We start from the raw sequence: 20,313 nt of genomic DNA, 5'->3' as shown, positions 1-20,313 counted from the left end.
AAGTACCTACACGCAACATGGCATCCTTGTCTTCATTTAATTCCACCCCCTTCATTGAAATTTTGTCATCTCTTTAGTAGTGAATATTCAGTAAGATCCAGGATCCAGAGGATTGTTTAACTGCCATTTAGGTTAAGAATCACAAAGCAATTTACCCAGTGGCCAGACTGAAGACAGGAGTTAGAAAGGGAAAGTAAAATGGCTGAAAAAGTTGTATAACTATAAATATATTTTTAAACTATGTAGCAATATAATAGCTATGAAATTAAATCTTCTTCCCTAGAGTAAGTAAGTAACAGAGTATCATAGACCTTGGCAGGCAGAATAACCCCCTTTTCCAAGCTGGAAGATATCATCCTTTGATCAAAAACATAAGATCCTTTCATTTTCCCCACTACAGTCAGGGCTTCAATTTCAAAGGCCACTCGCTGTTTCTGATCTGTTATCAGTCAGGCAGACTCAACACACATAGAGAAAGCCACTTTGGTAGAAGCTGCTGCCTCCTCTATCACAAATGCAGACTTAAGGATCTTATCCTGCTAAAACTGTATGACACAATGAAAAAAGGCAGAAGTGGGGGCAGAGGAAAGCCAACTTCATGATGGGAAGTTCCAGTTTATTGAGAGGAGCAGAGACGTCAAACATAGCTGAAATATGGAAAGTTGCCTAATGTGGCTGATAAATCCCTTTGTTTCTGAGCCAATGTCACTTCTAATACTGGGATTTCCAAAACCAAAATACCAGGATGCTGCTGGGCAGGTAAAAATATGACATTGCAACCAGGAAGGAAGATACGTTAATATGTTCCATGACCCTAATACATGTCAGGCACGGTGAGGTCTTTTTAAATACAGCAAACCTCACAATCCCTGCAGCATGAAGAAAAGGGGGCTTAGAGAAGTTACAGAGAAGTTACACATGGTATACTCTTAAGTGAACTGTCATTCAAATCCCTGCTTCTCCCACCCTGAAGCCGAGGCTTTTTCTTTCATTTTCATTGTTTGTTTTCATCTTTTTCTCCTATAGCACCCTGCCTCCATAGAAACAGGAGGCAGCTTGGGTGTGTGTTGGTCTGTGGACTGGTTTAGCCAGAAGGACAAGCCCAACCACACAAACATTTGTTTCCACTTTGTCCTTTCTGTGTACATCATAATTGTGCACCCCTCAAAAAAATATTAGGTTAAATAAACACAGGACACATAAAAACATCTCTGCCTCATCCCCACAACGTAAATCATATTTGCCAAATGTTAAATTTGCTAAATTGGTGGCTCACCGCTCCTAAACTACTAATTTACTCACATGCTTAACTTCAATGGAACCACAGTGTAATGTTCTTCAGGTGATTTTTTTTCAGGGGCACTGATATCACTCATCCATATTATTCATTTAACAATTTTATTCAACAAAGGGCAATTAGATAAAGGACAAAAAGGCAAAGGATGGTCAGAATGGAAACACTGGAATCAAGGCAAACAAACTATATACTCCAATAATAAATGTAGTTTCCCCAACTAGTTTTATTTCAGACTTCTATTACTTCCCCATGTTTCCTTGTATGATATTATGAAATGCATATTTGGTCTTCTTCCTCATTTCCTGACTTAAGCATTCAAAATCCTTAGAATTCCCAAGAGATAAGAGTATCTTTTGTTAGCCAGGTGTGGTGGCTGCTCACCTGCAGTCCCAGCTACTCGGGAGGCTGAGGCAGGAGGATCGCTTGATCAGGAGGTCGAGGCTGCAGTGAGCCGTGGTCATGCCACTGTGCTCCAGCCTGGGCAACAGAGTATCCTGTCTTGTAAAAAAAAGAAAAATAGTATCTTTTGTGTTCTAATGAGATGACTGGTGGCTGGGAGCCCCTAGATTACCTCAGGATGGAGGCTGGTTGCCAAGGGAACCAACCATGAGATTAGAGGATTGGAACCTTCAGTCCTACTGCCCTCAGGGGGTTTCCACATTGGCAAGCAAGCACTCATCCACAAGTGAGGAGGGAGGTGCACCCCAACTCCATAAGGACAGAAGTTTCTGTACTTAATTTGTATTTTTTACATTCAGAATATATCATGTACACCCCTCCAGATCAATACATTTAGGTTGACTTATCTTCTAAGTAGTTTTATCATTTTCCACTATAACTATATCGAAATATATTTATTTCTCTAGAGATGAACATTTTGGATATTTTCAAGTTTTTGGTGGATGCTTTACTATAATACATACTATTAAAGCAACTTTCTTGTACACATATTCTTATGTACAGGTAATTGGGGCTATAGCTTATTGTGATATAGCCCTCAAAACAGAGCAATTAACTCAGAGACTATGCACATTTCTTATTAACAATGTTGTTGTTATTATTATTATTATTATTTAGAGATTGCCTTACTTCATCACCCAGGCTGGAGGGCAGTGGTGTGATCATAGCTCACTATAGCCCTGAACTCCTGGGCTCAAGTGATCCTCCCACCTCAGCCTCCCAAGTAGCTAGGACTACAGACATGCACCAACATGCCCAGCTAATATTTGTTTTCTTTTTAGCAGAGACAGGGTCTCGCTACATTGCCCAGGCTTAACAACATTATTGAGACACAGACCTTAAGTGTACAATTTCATCAGTTTTAACGTATACCCACACAACTGACTGATACCCATATCAAGATATGGAACATTTCCACCATCCAGAAAGTTCTCTCATGCCTCTTTCTAGTCAAACAAGTCCCCATACTGTAGATCAGCCACAGATCTAATTTTGTGTGCTTTATGATTTCCTACAAACAAATTATAAAGTTTGCATCCTTTGGTGTTTGGCTTCTTTTATTCAGTATAATAGCGGTAGTTTATCCATTGTATTGTACAGATATACTACAATATTCATTTCTTTTTAACTGTATGAATATTCCACAATATATTCAAATATGCTTCTAGTGATGAACATTCAAATTGTTTCTAGTATGTTTTATTACAATAAAACTGTTATGAGAAACTTCCTTGCACTTATGTTCTTAGGTACTAGTACTTGTTTCATCACAGGATATAGTCCCTTAAACAGGATTTTTTAATTTTTAAAATTTTTAATTTTTTAAGATACTGCCAGTTGCCTTCTCATTAAGTGACAGCAATTCATACTTCCATCAGCCCATTTCCCCACACTTTAATCTATCTGAAGAAACTCTTTGGATATCAGTGGTATTAACCCCTAAATGTTAAACACTCATTCATGGGAACAGTCACCTATCAAAATATTTAAAGTACATATATTGAGCTGAAACTTTATGTGGAGTACTTTGCTGGGCAATGGTGATAAAAAGTTAAATAAGGCCTGATCCTCATCCTCAAGTGGCTTACAAATCAGATAAGAAAAGCAGTATGATTAGCAATGATGAAGGTTTTCATGTGATGCAACAGCAAAGGAAATTTAAGAAAATCATATTGCAAGGTCTGGCAAAGCATGTCTGGGCAAGTGGTTATAAGCGCTACTTTTGAAAAAGTAAGAACTTGACGAAGAAAGAAGAAAGTATCCTAGGCAGACAAGTGACTGGGAGAAGCCATCGAGGTATTAAAAAAACCCAAATGTCCAGATTATGAGAGACCACAGGGGCATGACAGTTACATAGAAGGGGTGATCCCTGAGTGATGTGTGTGTGTGCACATACACACACACACACACACACAAATCATAAGGTCTATAAAGTAGGTAATACTGTTTTAGCAATGTTACATTTCTTGATTTTGATAACTTACCTGTGTTTGTATAATATAACTGAATGCTTTTGTTCTTGGGAAATACACACTGAAGAATTTAGAAATACAGAGACATAATGTCTACAACTTACTCTCAAATGGTTCAGAAAACAAATACTAGAGAGATGATGATCGATTGATTAAATAGATAGATAGAATGATAAAAAAGATGTGGTAAAATGTTAACAATGGGTGAATCTAGGTGAAAAATATATGAGGGTTTTTAATAGTAATCTTGCAATTTTTATGTAACTTTAAAATTATTTCAAAATAAAGGTGTTTTGTATTAATACTCAAAATGTAATAATGCCTTCAGTGACCTTAGGTGGTTCTATCTGACTAAAGCGAATCATGTAAAATGGAAAGTGGTGAGCTCTGCAGACAGAGGCAAGCAAAGGCAAATCCCTGTAGGGCCTTGTTCTAAGCTGAGAAATGTGAAATTCATCCTGAAAGCCAAGTGGAGTGAAGGAATGAAATCCAATTTGCACTTTTAGAAAGACCCCTTTAGTAGCTTTGTGGGACCAAATGAGAGGCAAGAAGCCGGGTAGGAGGCTGCCATCATAATTCAGACAAGTGGTTCTCTTTGCCATCTTTGCTCCTCCCGTGGAGTCGCCACTTTTAAGTTAGAGCAGTTGAAGGTCAAGCCGTGCAGTTTCAGCGAGTACAAGATCTACCCCGGACACGGGAGGCGCTACACCAGGACAGACGAGAAGGTTTTTCAGTTTCTTAATGCATTTATTTCCAAGAAGAATCCTCAGGAAATAAACTGGACTATCCTCTACAGAAAGAAGCACAAAAAGGGACAGTAGGAAGAAATTCAAAAGAAAAGAACCCGCCGAGCAGTCAAATTCCAGATAGCCATTACGGGTGCGTCTCTTGCTGACATCATGGCCAAGAGGAATCAGAAAACTGAAGTTAGAATGGCTCAACGAGAACAAGCTATCAGGGCTGCTAAGGAAGCACAAAAGGCTAAGCACGCATCTAAAAAGACTGCAATGGCTGCTGCTAAGGCACCTACAAAGGCAGCGTCTGAACAAAAGATTGTGAAGCTTGTGAGAATTTCAGCTACCCTGAGTTGGTGGAAAATATTAAGCTGGCACATCAGATTTCTAAATAAAGATTGCACTATAACTCTAAAAACAATAATAATAATTCAGACAAGTGAAAGCCTCACCGAGGCAATGGCTGTGAGGATGGAGACAAGGGGATAATGTCCAAATATACTGAGATTCTGCATAACCCAGAAGTGAAGGATGTGGGATGATTCTGAGTTGGGAACGGGTTAAATGGCTGTGCAAGTTACCAAAATGAAAAATTGAGACAAAGAAGGGAGCTCAGGAAGAAAGATGATGGGTTCTGGGTTTACCACGCTGAGTTTGAAGGACACATAGAAAATTCAAGGGGAGGCCTCTAGAGCTTAGCAATGGAATCTGAATAAGAGATACTAACTCTAATGTCATCTGCAGGTAGGTAATTTGGACTGTGATAAAGGACCAGTTCTTGGGGCTTTTGGCATATTTCACCACTACCAAAGTAGCATTTTCTGAGGACACCTGACTTTTAAAAGGAGGCTAAGAATAAAAAGTTGTTATCTGACTGTCTTAGTCCATTTGTGATTCCATAACACATACCACCACCTGCATAATTTATAAAGAACAGAAATTTATTTCTCACAGTTCAAGAGGCCAGGAAGTCCAAGATCAAGGCACTGACAGGTTGAATGTCTGGTGAGGGCTGCTGTCTGCTTCCAAGATGGCAATTTATTGCTGCATCCTATAGAGGGAAGAAACACTGAATCCTCGTATGTCAGAAAAACGGAAGATCAAGGGAGCTGAATGAGACTTTTTTTTTTTTTTTAACTGGAGTGCAGCAGCGCGATCTCAGCTCACTGCAACCTCCGCTTCCGGGATTCAAGCAATTTTCCTCTGCCTCAGGCTCCCGAGTAGCTGGTACTACAGGCGTGCGCCACCTCATCTAGCTAATTTTTGTATTTTTAGTAGAGATGGGGTTTCACCATGTTGGCCAAGATGGTCTCGATCTCTTGACCTCGTGATCTGCCCGCCTCGGCCTTCCAAAGTGCTAGGATTACAGGTGTAAGCCACCACGCCCAGACTGCATGATCCTCTTTTAAAGGGGCTTTAGTCCTATTCATGAGGGGAAGACTCCTTATGACCTAATAACCTCTTAGAGGCCCTGCTTCCTAATATTACCACATTGGCAACCCTTGAATTTGGGGGCACACATTCAAACCATAGCACCTACAATACCTGGAATGTCTTCTTCCAAGTACCTGCGGAAATACACCCACCCCCTACCAACAAACTCCACCCTCCACACACACACACAACTGCTCTAGCTTGAAAGATTATGTTTCATAATATAGAGATATTTCCACTAAATGAAGCAGTAGTAGGCTGGAGTGCAAAATGCAGCCACAGCTCACTGCACCAGCTAATCCAGAAGAGCATGCTAGCTCCGAAGAAAAGAAAATTTCTAATTCATCTTTACCATTCCCCATTAGCTCAGCCAGGGGCATCATAGACCTAAGAATTATCCAGCCACACCCCTAACACCCATCACTATCACCACCTAGCAAAACTATTTCCTGAAACTGCCTGTGTTATACCCTATCTTCTAATGACAACAAGGAGGAAAAGGAGTAAGGGAGACAAGAGAGATGAAGAAAATAATTACCAGTAACCGGAAGTCAAGGGAAGAAAGCTACCCAATTCTAGATATTTCTAGAATTCTAAACAGACAATTCTAAAATATTTGTAGTTTATGGAACCAACAATGGAGACGAGAATTGAATATATAAAAACTTACGGGATTTAATTATGATTGTGGTAAGAATTAAAGCCATCGTTCTATAAATAATTTGTTTTAAAAAAAGAAAAAGCATTCAAATCAAGAAAATAAGGGAAAAAAAACCTACAGGAAAAAGAATTCCTAAGGAAGGCAAGAGGAAAAGAATATTGAACATAAAAATACATATAAAATAACTAAGGAAAAAGACAGAAAGATAACAGAACTTGCAAGTAAATCTAAGAGTTTTAGTTTTAAATATAAAAATCAATAAGATAGTCCAAACTCTGACAAGATAATTAAGCAAACCAACACAAAAGACAGCAAAATCAGACATACCATTTACAAGTAATGTAGGGAACGTAAAAACTGTAAGTGTTTTGTTTAAATCTAAGCAAATTTTATCCAATCCAAAGCTAATACAATTGAAAAGCTTAAGAAAATACATAATTTTCCAGAAGTATATGTAGTTGACTCAAAAAGGAGAAAATCTGAATGAACCAAATAAATAGAATAAATTAAATAAATTATGACAGATGCCTCTTAAAAAAAAAAAAGTCTCTAGACCTATTCTATTTTCCAGAGAGGATTTTTTAGACTTCATGTTTCTTTCCTTATTTTATCTTATGTATTTTTTCTTTGCATTTTTGACAAATTTTTAATTTAACTGAACAAAATTTATATCCTCCTTTTTGATATAATATTCTATTAGCTGTATCTTTCTATGGTATTGCATTCCCTTTGAAAACTGGCGCAAGACAGGGATGCCCTCTCTCACCACTCATATTCAACATAGTGCTGGAAGTTCTGGCCAGGGCAATCAGGCAGGAGAAGGAAATAAAGGGTATTCAATTAGGAAAAGAGCAAGTCAAATTGTCCCTGTTTGCAGATGACATGATTGTATATCTAGAAAACCTCATCATCTCAGCCCAAAATCTCCTTAAGCTGATAAGCAACTTCAGCAAAGTCTCAGGATACAAAATCAATGTACAAAAATCACAAACATTCTTGTACACCAATCACAGACAAACAGAGAGCCAAATCATGAGTGAACTCCCATTCACAATTGCTTCAAAGAGAATAAAATACCTAGGAATCCAACTTACAAGGGATGTGAAGGACCTCTTCAAGGAGAACTACAAACCACTGCTCAGTGAAATAAAAGAAGATACAAACAAATGGAAGAACATTCCATGCTCATGGGTTGGAAGAATCAATATCGTGAAAATGGCCATACTGCCCAAGGTAATTTATAGATTCAATGCCATCCCCATCAAGCTGCCAATGACTTTCTTCACAGAATTGGAAAAACTACTTTAAAGTTCATATGGAACCAAAAAAGAGCCCGCATCGCCAAGTCAATCCTAAGCCAAAAGAACAAAGCTGGAGGCATCACGCTACCTGACTTCAAACTATACTACAAGGCTACAGTAACCAAAACAGCATGGTACTGCTACCACAACAGAGACGTAGATCAATGGAACAGAACAGAGCCCTCATAAATAATGCCACGTATCTACAACTATCTGATCTTTGACAAACCTGACAAAAACAAGAAATGGGGAAAGGATTCCCTATTTAACAAATGGTGCTGGGAAAACTGGCTAGCCATATGTAGAAAGCTGAAACTGGATCCCTTCCTTACAGCTTATACAAAAATTAATTCAAGATAGATTAATGGCTTAAATGTTAGACCTAAAACCATTAAAATCCTACAAGAAAACCTAGGCAATACCATTCAGGACATAGGCGTGGGCAAGGACTTCCTGTCTAAAACACCAAAAGCAATGGCAACAAAAGCCAAAATTGACAAATGGGATCTAATTAAACTAAAGAGCTTCTGCACAGTAAAAATGCTTTATAATATTAATAGCTGTAAAACATTGAATCTTATTAATGTGCTAACTCTGAACATATATATGTTTACCACATTTTGCTATTAAAATCACTACTCAGGTGAACTTCTTTGTCCCTAAATCATTTTATATTTTTTCAGCTTTTTTTCCTTATTTAGTCACAATGTATGAACATTTTAAGGCCCTTGACATAGTGCCATATTGCTTTCCAAAGAGCTTATACCACCTACACTTAAAGCAATAATATGTGAGTTTCCCTCTCAAACTGCACTCTCACCAACATTTGAGAAATATCCTTTTTTAAAATCTTGGGCGGATTTCTTAGATGAACATAACAACTCAACTTAATTTAAATGTCTATAATGCTGGTAACAACTTTCCAAATATGTATTAGTGCTTTCCATTTCTTTTGCTTTAGATTGTCTTTTCTGTTAATTAGCTTATTTATATACCAAGATGGTTTTGGACCTTTCCCATTTAAAGAGCTCCTACTGGGTAAGAATTGGTGTTTCTTGCTATTTTTGTTTGTTACATGCATATTTTCACAGTTTTTATTATATCTTAACACACAGTTTTTATATGTAATAAAATGCTTTAAGATTTTCTCCATGTTCTTCAATTTTATCAAATTTTTCCACGCTCAGATCAGATACTTAACACTATTTTTCTATAGCTTTATCATTTTTAAACATAAAATATAAATCATATGTTTCTTATTTAAATAATATATACTAACTACAAATATTTGATAAATACAAAAGGTATTTAAGATAACCAATATTCTCTTTCCTTTTATGTCACAATAATCTAGTAGAAATTCAGGAATACATTAATTAATATTAGGAAATCTATTAATAAATTTATACTAATAGACCAGTAAGATAAATCATAGGACCTACATAGATGCCCCCAAATAGTATTTAATAAAAATCAACACTAGTACCTAATTTTAGAAAACTTAATAAACGAGGTATAGAAAAGCAAAACAGAGGAAGTAAGAAAGATTAGAACAGACATAAATAAAATAGAGACTAGAGAAACAATACAAGAAATAAAACCAAAGTTACTTCCTTGATAAAAAAAACTGACAAGCTTTTACATAGATTGACCATGAATAACAGAGAGAAGACTCAAATTAATAAATTCCAGAATGAAAGAAAGTACATTACTACTGACTTTGCAGAAATAAAAAGAATTTTAAGGGAATTCTATGAGCAATTTTATGCCAACAAATTAGATAAGCTAGATAAAATGAATAAATTTCTAGGAAGACAGAAACAACAAAACCGACTCAAGAAGAAATAGAAAATGCAAATGAAACTATAACAACTAAAAAGATTAGATTAGTAATCAATAATGTTCCTACAAGGAAAACTCAGGACAAGACAGCTTCAGTAGTAAATTCTACCAGTTAAAGAAGAACTAACATGGGTGGACGAGGGAGCTCACGCCTGTAATCCCAGCACTTTGGGAGGCTGAAGCGGGCGGATTACAAGGTCAGGAGGTCAAGACTATCCTGGCTAACACAGTGAAACCCCATCTCTACTAAAAATACAAAAAATTAGCTGGGCGTGGTGGCCGGTGCCTGTAGTCCCAGCTACTCAGAAGGATGACGCAGGAGAATGGCCTGAACCCGGGAGGTGGAGCTTGCAGTGAGCCGAGATCACGCCACTGCACTCCAGCCTGGGCAACAGAGAGAGACTCTGTCTCAAAAAAAAAAAAAAAAAAAAAAAAAAAAACCATGAATTCTTCACAGACTTTTCTGAAAAATAAGAGTAGAAAGCAAGGCTGGGTGTGGTGGCTGACGCCTGTAATCCCAGCACTTTGGGAGGCCGAAGCGGGCAGATCACGAGGTCAGGAGATCCAGACCATCCTGGCTAACACGGTGAAACCTTGTCTTCACTAAAATACAAAAAAATTAGCCAGGCGTGGTGGCAGGTGCCTGTAGTCCCAGCTACTTGGGAGGCTGAGGCAGGAGAATGGCATGAACCCGAGAGGCAGTGCTTGCAGTAAGCCGACACTGCACTCCAGCCTGGGCAACAGTGAAACTCAGTCTCAAAAAAAAAAAAAAAAAAAAAAAAAAAAGATAGGGAACACTTCCAAACATATTCTATGAGGTCATTAATACGCTGATACCAAAACCAAAGACATCACACGAAAACTTTGGCCAGGTGCAGTGGCCCACACCTGTAATCCCAGTGCTTTGGGAGGCCAAGGTGGGCAGATCACAAGGTCAGGAGTTCGAGACCAGCCTGGCCAACAGGGTGAAACCCCATCTCTACTACAAATACAAAAAATTAGCCAGGCGTGGTGGCGAGTGCCTGTAATCCCAGCTACTCAGGAGGCTGAGGCAGGAGAACCACTTGAACCCAGGAGGCGGAGGCTGCAGTGAGCTGAGACCGTACCACTGCACTCCAGCCTGGCAACAGAGGGAGACTCCATCTCAAAAAAAAAAAAAAGAAAAAGGAAGAAAACTACAGTCAATGTACCTTATTAATACAGACACAAATATTCTCAATAAAATACTACCAAACTGAATCTAGCTACATACAAAAAGGATTATATGCCATGACCAAGTAAGATTTACCCCCAGGAATATAAGTATGTTTCAGGATAAAAAAATAGTCAATAAAATATATCATTTTAATGAAATAATTGATCAAAACTTGATGATCATCAATGCATAAAAAGTATTTGACACTCTAGGGGTGGACGTGAGCATCAGTATTTTCTAAAAGCTCCTCAGCCAGTTCTAATGTGGAACCAAGTTTAAAGTCCTGTCTTCTATGTCAGTTCTACTTTTCGGAAGGAGCTCTTCCCTAATGATAAACTTGTAAACTTAATTGGGAATGCTCAGAACTATTGCCATGAAAACATTTCAAATTATAATGTGAAATATTTAGGCTCTGAACCTGGTAGTTTTTGTGTTAGAAAAACATACTTTACCTACTTCTTTAGGCTAATCAAATTGTAGTTAATTGCACGGGAATCTCAGGTTTTTCAGTGTTTTGACTGGGTTTAAAGAAGTGTTCTGTTTGAAGGATTCAATACATGCACAATCTGTCAGTATAAGTTAGCAGTCCATAAAGAATTGCTTTCATGGAGAGATTAAGAAGATGGCTGCCCAGTTAGAATGGCAATCATTAAAAAGTTGGGAAACAATAGATGCTGGTGAGGATGTGGACAAACAGGAATGCTTTTACATTGTTGGTGGGAGTGTAAATTAGTTCAACCATTGTGGAAGACTGTGGCGATTCCTCAAGGATCTACAATTAGAAATACCATTTGACCCAGCAATCCCATTACTGGGTATATACACAAAAGATTATAAATCATGCTACTGTAAAGACACATGCACACGTATGTTTATTGCAGCACTGCTCACAATAGTGAAGTCTTGGAACCAACCCAAATGCCCATCAATGATAGACTGGATAAAGAAAATATGGCACATATACACCATAGAATACTATGCTGCCATAAAAAGGATGAGTTCATGTCCTTTGCAGGGACATGGATCAAACTGGAAACCATCATTCTCAGCAAAGTAACACAAGAAGAGGAAACAAAACACCTCATGTTCTCACTCATAAGTGGGAATTGAACAATGAGAACACATGGACACAGGGAGGGGAACATCATACACCAGGGCCTGTCAGGGAGGTGGGGGCTGGGGGGGGATAGCATTAGGAGATATACCTAATGTAAATGACGAGTTGATGAGTACAGCAAACCAACATGGCACATGTATACCTATGTAACAAATCCGCACGTTGTACACATGTACCCCAGAACTTAAAGTATAATAATTTAAAAAAGATGGCTGTCATATATTTTGTCATATTATGCAGACCACCCACAAGCATACCTAGGACTCATTTAAATCCAAGTGGGGACCAGAGATACATTTGGAGTATCTTGAATTGAACCTGATATTAAAAACTGTAAAATAATGTATCACAATTCAGGTTACCAACATAACAACAAGGACCCCATAGGAAGTAAGAGTATGGGATAGGCATGGTGGCTCACACCTGTAATCCCAGTACTTTGGGAGGCCAAAGGGGACAGATCACCTGAGGTCAGGAGTTTGAGACCACCTGGCCAACATGGTGCAACCCTGTCTCTACTAAAAATACAAAAATCAGCTGGGCGTGGTGACACGCACCTGTAATCCCAGCTAGTCAGGAAGCTGGGGCAAAAGAATCACTTTAACCCAGGAGGTGGAGGTTGCAGTGAGCTGAGATAGGGCCACTGCACTCCAGCCTGGGCAACAGAGATTCTGAGAAAGAAAATGAGAGTATGCTCATTCTAGCTTGCTGTTCTATCAGTCTATTCTGATTTTGCAGAATATTAATATTAATAAGAATTCTAGAGGACTATTATAGCAGAGGAACTTCTTATTCACAGGAACTTAAGGGGGCTCAAAGTACTCCCCATTTTCATTTCAAACTTTGGTACCTGCAGCCATAAAAAAAAGAAAAAAAATCGTGGCCTTTGCAGCAACATAGATGCAACTGGAGGCCATCATCCTAAGCAAATTATTGCAGGAACATAAAACCAAATACCAGCCAGCTATGGTGGCTCACGCTTGTAATCCCAGCACTTTGGGAGGCCAAGATGGGTGAATCACTTGAGGTCAAGAGTTCGAGACCAGCCTGGCCAACATAATGAAACCCCGTCTCTACTAAAAATACAAAAATTAGCCGGGCGTGGTGGCATACGCCTTTAACCCCAGCTACTTGGGAGGCTGAGGCAGGAGAATTGCTTGAACCCAGGAGGCAGAGGTTGCAGTGGGCCAAGATGGAGCCACTGCACTCCAGCTTGGTTGACAGAGAGAGACTCTGTCTTGGGGAGAAAAAAAAAGAAAACCAAGTACTGCATGTTGTCACTTATAAGTGATAGATAAACACTGAGTACTCGTGGACATAAAGATGGCAACGATAGACACTAGGGACTACTAGACAAGGATGGGAGGGAAGGGAGGCAAGGGGTGAAAAACTATTAGGTACCATGCTCACTACTTGGGTGACAGGATTAATTGTACCCCAAACCCCAGCACCACATAATATACCCATGTAACAAACCTGTACATGTACCCCAAATCTAAAATAAAAATTGAAATGATTTTTTTTTTTAAGGAGAGAAAAAGAAACACAGAAGAAGCAACATTAAATGTTTTTCAAGGGTTCTGGCTAATCTAAAACACGTGGATTTCATAATGACAGTGTTGAACCAAAGAAAATAACCTCAGAAGCGTGACATAGGTAAGCTCAGGGGTAGGTCAACTTTCCAAAGTAAAATAAATTCAGTGACACAGAGCTGAAAATATCCTGGCTATTAGGCCACTGTCTTTGACACATCAAAAAAGGCAATTTCAAGGAGTAACACAGCTTTTCTTTTCTATTAAAAAAAAAAAAAAAGTCCGTTACCTTGATTGTGGTGATAGTTTCCCAGGGGTATGCAAATGTCCAAAGTCATCAAATTGTATATATTATATACGTGCAGTTTTGTATATCAATTACGCCTTAATAAACCTGTTTTTTTAAAGGAAAAAAATGCTTTGGTGCAAAAATCATAGCTCTAAAATACAAGGATGCCAACATCGTTCCCAACAATAAATTGACCATAACACCAGCTAAAGAATTTGTGAAAAGATATAAAAAGAAAAAGAAACAAACAAAACTTTTTTAAAGAATTTGTGTCCATCTGTTCTCATTGTTCAATTCCCACCTATGAGTGAGAACATGCAGTGTTTGGTGTTTTGTCCTTGCGATAAAACTTAAAGTATAATAATAATAATAATAAAGAATTTGTGAAAAGAAAACTTATCCTGGCTGTCATTGCCCTGTTCAATCTTCAAACAAAGAATCTGGTTTAAAGGTTATGCCAGACGTGGTGGCTCGCACCTTTAATCCCAGCACTTTGGGAGGCCAAGGTGGGTAGACTGCTTGAGCTCAGGAGTTCGAGACCAGCCTGGGCAACGTGGTGAAACCCCATCTCTACAAAAAATAGAGAAATTAGCAAGGTGTGGTGGTGCACGCCTGTAGTCCCAGCTATTCAGGTGGCTGAAGTGGGAGATTCACATGAGTCTGGGATTTCGAGGCTGCAGTGAGCACAGTTCATGCCACTGTACTGCAGCCTGGGTGACAGAGAAATACTCTGTCTCAATTTTTTTAAAAAGTGTTACAAGATTCTGATTGTTGAAGGTGATTGCCCAAAAATATTTGTAAGGTCCTTATGACTCGTATGCTCTTCCATAACTCAAGTTCATCCTCTGGAATTACTAATGGATCACATATCAGTAATTGCTTTGACAGTTTATGCTTATTTAAAGAAAACTTATAGGACAAACAGAAATATCTGCAGAGGTTATTCAGCCCCTACTTGTATTTATTTTTACTACAGGAGTTAGTCACCATCAAAATCTGTAATAATGAATCAAGGTGGGTTGCAGCAAATATGCTTGAAGTCAGGGAAACTTTCATTTCCTAAAAGGCTTCAGGATAGTTCCCAGTTCATGGAATCCCAACCCATAAAAATTCCTGTGCTACATCTACAACCATCCGTTCTTTGACAAACCTGACAAAAACAAGAAATGGGGAAAAGATTCCCTATTTAATAAATGGTGCTGGGAAAACTGGTTGGCCATATGTAGAAAGCTGAAACTGGATCCCTTCCTTACACCTTATACAAAAATTTATTCGAGATGGATTAAAGACTTTCATGTTAGTCTTAAAACCATAAAAACCCTAGAAGAAAACCTAGGCAATACCATTCAGGACATAGGCATGGGCAAGGACTTCATGACTAAAACACCATAAGCAATGGCAAGAAAAGCCAAAATTGACAAAAGGGATCTAATTAAACTAAAGAGCTTCTGCACCACATCTGTTCATCAGAGTGAACAGGCAACATACAGAATGGGAGAAAATTTTTGCAATCTACCCATCTGACAAAGGGCTAATATCCACAATCCACAAAGAACTTAAACAAATTTACAAGAAAAAAACAAACCACATCAAAAAGTGGGCAAAGGATATGAACAGACACTTCTCAAAAGAAGACACTTATGCAGCCGACAGACACACGAAAAAATGCTTATCATCACTAGTCATCAGAGAAATGCAAATCAAAACCACAATGAGATACCATCTCACACCAGTTAGAATGGCGATCATTAAAAAGTCAGAAAACAACAGATGCTAGAGAGGATGTGGAGAAATAGGAACGCTTTTACACTGTTGGTGGGAGGGTAAGTTAGTTCAACCATTGTGGCAGACAGTGTGGCGATTCCTCAAGGATCTAGAACTGGAAATATAATTTGACCCAGTGATCCCATTACTGGGTTTATACCCAAAGGATTATAAATCATACTACTATAAAGACACATGTACATGTGTGTTTATTGCAGCACTATTCACAATAGCAAAGACTTGGAACCAACCCAAATGTCCATCAATGATAGACTGGATGAAGAAAATGTGGCACATATACACCATGGAATACTATGCAGCCATAAAAAGGATGAATTCATGTCCTTTGCAGGGACATGGATGAAACTGGAAACCATCACTGTCAGCAAACTATCACAAGGACAGAAAACCAAACACCGCATGTTCTCACTCATAGGTGGGAATTGAACAATGAGAACACTTGCACAAAGGGTGGGAATCATCACACGCCAGGGTGATGCGGGGAGGCTGGGGGAGGGATAGCATTAGGAGAAATACTTGATGTAAATGGCGAGTTGATGGGTGCAGCAAACCAATATGGCACATGTATATCTATATAATAAACCTGCTCATTGTGCACATGTACCCCAGAACTTAAAGTATAATTTAAAAAAAAAAAAATCCTGTACTACCTCCTTTCTCAGGTGTAGTGGTTCAAATATGACATTGAAGTGACTGGTGCCACTGTCAATACAATATTGTGTGATAAATTGTAACTCCAAAAGCATTCATATACTTATTCTTACATTTATTCATTCTTTTACTCATAAATATTCACATAATTAAATAAAAGAGGCAAAGTCCCTGACCTCATAGAACTTAAATTTTACTGGGGGAGACAGACTATAGGTGAATAACAAATACCTTTGTGATATAATATGAGGTATTGGTAAGGGCTGTGAAGAAAAATAAAGCAAGATAAGAGAGAGGGTGATGATGTTCTATTATGTCAAGCAATGGTCTCTCTGAAAAGGTCACATTTGAACAGAGACATAATGGAAAGGACGGGAAGAAAAATGAGTGAGAATGGGTTATGAACCTGCACTTTGATTTTTACCCTGAACCTCTCAAACAGCAGAGGTGGACATACCTAAACACGACCTCTTATCCCCCATTTGAATTATTCATTTGAATTTAGCACTGTTGTAATAAAATAGTTTTTAAATAGTTTTAATAAGGTGTCATTGACATACGATAAACTGTGTATACTTAAATCACACTGTTTCAGTGTTTTGACATATCTGTATACCCATAAAACCACCACAACAATCAAGATAATGAACACATTCATCACCGCTAAGTTTCCTTGTACCCTTTTTTTTATCATTCCCACCTGCCCTGCCCTGACCTCATCATCCCCACATAACCATTAATATAAATTGTCACTAACATTAGTTTATACTTTCTAGAATGTTTTTAATCAATTGAATCATATAGTATATACTCTTTTGTCAGGCCTCTATTATTTAGCACAGTTATTTTGAGACTCATTCATGCTGCACTATGTATCAGGTGTTCATTCCTTTTTATTGCAGAGAGGTATTCCTCTGGATTCATATGGATTCTATATTCATATGGATATGAGTGCTTATCTATTCTTCTGTATATGAGAATTTGGGTCATTTCCAGTTTAGGGCTGTTACAAATAGTCAATATAAACATTCAGGTGCAAGTCTTTATATGGACATATACTTCCTTTTCTCTTGAGAAAATACCTTGCAGTAGAATGGCTAGATTGCAAAGCAGATGTATGTGTCTATCTGTTTAAGAAACTGCCAATCTCTTTTCCAGAAGAGTTGTACTATTTATACTCTTATCAGCAGTGTATGACAATTACAATTGTTCCACATTTTAGGCAACGCTTGGTATGGTCAGTATATTTATTATAATTTTAGACATTCTAATTTCCATACAGTGATATCTTGTTGTAGTTTATGATGAGCCTGCACCTTTTGATGATGAATGATGTTCATCATCTTTTTATGTGCTTATTTTCCATCTGTATATCTTCTTTGGTGAAGGGTTTGTTCAAATATTTTGACCACTTTTTAATTGAGTTGTTTGTTTTCTTATCATTCAATTTTGAAAATTCTTCATGCATTCTGGATGCATGTCCTTTATCAGACACGTGCTCCACAAATATTTTTTCCCAGTCTGTGGCTTATCTTTTTAGCAAAGTCTCCTACCAATGACATTCAAGATCAAAAGGCTTTTTGTTGTCTTTTGAGACAGTCTCATTCTGTTGCCCAGGCTGGAGTGCAGTGCTACGATCTCAGCTGACTGTAACCTCCGCCTCCCAGGCTCAAGCGATCCTCACACCTCAGCCTCCCAAGTGGCCTGTACTACAGGCACATGTAACCACGCTCGTCTAATTTTTGTATTTTTTTGTAGAGGCGAGGTCTCACCATGTTGCCCAGGCTGGTCTCAAACTCCTGGGCTCAAGCAATCCTCCCGCCTTGGCCTCCCAAAATTCTAGGATTACAAGCATGAGCCACCGTGCCCAGCCTGAAGATTAAGTTTTTAATTTTGACAAAATCTAATCTATCATTTTTTCTTTTTATAGACTGTGCTCTTGGTAGCATATCTAAGAAATCTTTAAGATCACAAAGATTTTCTCCTATTATCTAGAAGTTTTAAGTTTTACAGTTAGGGTTATGATCCGTTTTCAGTTAATGATGCAAGGTACAAATCAAAGTGGTTTTTAAAATTTTTTTCCTTGCATATGAATCTAACTCTTCTAATACTGTCTGTTGATGGATCCTTTCTCCACTGAATTGCCTGTGCACCTTTGTCAAAATCAGTTGTCATTGTATGTGTGAATCTATTTCTGGATTCTCTATTCTGTTCTACTGATATGTTGTTTATCTTGATGTCAGTATTATACTGACTTGATTCTCTTCATTTTATAAGGAGTCTTAAAATCAAGTAGTTAGCCTTTAACTTTACTATTCTTTTTCAAAGTTATTATTTTGAACTAGTTTTCAGCTGATTCCTAATAAATCATCTCAAAAAACTCAGCTTCTCACAAAGCACAGCCATGTAAAGGACTGGTACTCTAGTATTTTTGTATATTTCTCAGCAACAAATCCAACCCACCACCCTTTGAGCTGAGGTGTTGCAAACCATATTTCTTTTTGGCCACCTGCTTCCATTCTTAGGTTCTGCAAAATACGGGGCAATAGAGGAAGCTGCACTGGTGAAGGAAGAAGGGATTTGCTCCTTCTTTTTGCTTTCTGCTCTTGTGATAATCACTCAAGCACTGCATCTCCACCCCAACAGCTGCAGTACCTCCCGTAGCAGCAGATAAATTCACTTTGCAGTTTTTCCAATACTTGCAGAACAAGCTTCATCACACTCCTACCCCAAGGGATACCAGAACAGCACTCTCTCCTCAGAGATCTCAGTTTCAGCTTCTCGAAGTTTCTGAAGTTTTAATAATCCAGGCATTTTCCTTTTTATTTTTCCTATCAGTGCTAGGAGGTGGTAGGTGTTTCCCACAACTGCTACCCTCATGGATATTTAAAGCTCATTTACTTTCAGGTTAATAACTTTATACCTAGTTTAAAATTCCTTGTACTATATTCTCTCTGTTCAAATAACTAATATGGCTTCTGTCTTCTGACTAAGAAAAATGGCTAGCATCCTAATAGATCTCTGGTTCTCAAGGCATGATCCAGGGACCAGCAGCGTAAGCATCACCTGGGAACTTGCCAGAAATACAAATTCTCAAGCCCTACATCAGACCTACTCAGTCAGAAATTGGAGGTGGGTCCAGCAATCTGAGCTTTATTTTTTTTTCTGTTAAGCCCATCATTTGGTAAAATCTGACTTTTAACAAGACCTCCAGGTGATTTGGATGCACACTAAAGTGTGAGAACCACTGTAATAGACTAAGTGAGGACAATGAGCCATCGTAGTACCCATCCAATGAAATGGTCCAATCCATTTCATTTGAAATTATGAGCTTCTCAAGGGTGCAAACCCTCTCTTTTCATTTAAGCCCCTGTAAACCCAAAGTCTAATGTATTAATTCAAGAAACATTTTGAGTACTAAATGAGCTTGGCTTTCAATGATGGAAGGAAAGGAAGAAAAAAAGGAAAGGAAAGAAGGAAAGGAAAGAAAGGAAAGGAAGGAAGGAAAGGAAAGAAAGGAAAGGAAAGGAAGGGAAGGGAAGGGAAGGGAAGGGAAGGGAAGGGAAGGGAAGGGAAGGGAAGGGAAGGGAAGGGAAGGGAAGGAAGGAGGGAGGAAGGAAGGAAGGAAGGAAAGAAGGGAGGGAGGGAGGGAAATAAGTAAGGGAGAGAGGGAATGAAGGAAGAGAGGGAGAGAGGGAAAAAGGGAGAGAAGGAAGGAAGGAAGGAAGGAAGGAAGGAAGGAAGGAAGGAAGGAAGGAAGGAAGGAAGGAAGGAGGGAGGGAGGGAGGGAGGGAGGGAGGGAGGGAGGGAGGGAGGGAAGGAAGGTAGGTAGGTTAGTTTAGTTACACCGGTCTGTGGTTTCAAAACTATCCCAGACTTTTGAAAGTCCATATTTTCCTCATTTCTTCCAACAGTGGCCAAGAAACAATATGCACATGGGAGTGCACAAAAACAAGCCAAGTTTCCATGGGTGGCAAAGGGAGGAAGAAAGTGGGAGAACAAAAAATGAATGTCTCTTTTGTTCTCGGTTACTTTTCTTTCTT

General features: G+C 38.5%; 1 pseudogene; it reads left to right on the top strand.

Annotated features, from left to right (window-relative positions):
• Positions 1-1,903: 1,903 nt before the first annotated feature.
• On the top strand, positions 1,904-18,944 carry LOC129489239 (large ribosomal subunit protein eL24-like; annotated as a pseudogene).
• Positions 18,945-20,313: the final 1,369 nt, after the last annotated feature.

The sequence above is a fragment of the Symphalangus syndactylus genome, chromosome 1 (assembly GCF_028878055.3).
Source record: "Symphalangus syndactylus isolate Jambi chromosome 1, NHGRI_mSymSyn1-v2.1_pri, whole genome shotgun sequence".
Lineage (NCBI taxonomy): Eukaryota > Metazoa > Chordata > Mammalia > Primates > Hylobatidae > Symphalangus > Symphalangus syndactylus.
This window is presented reverse-complemented; position numbering and strand designations above follow the sequence as displayed.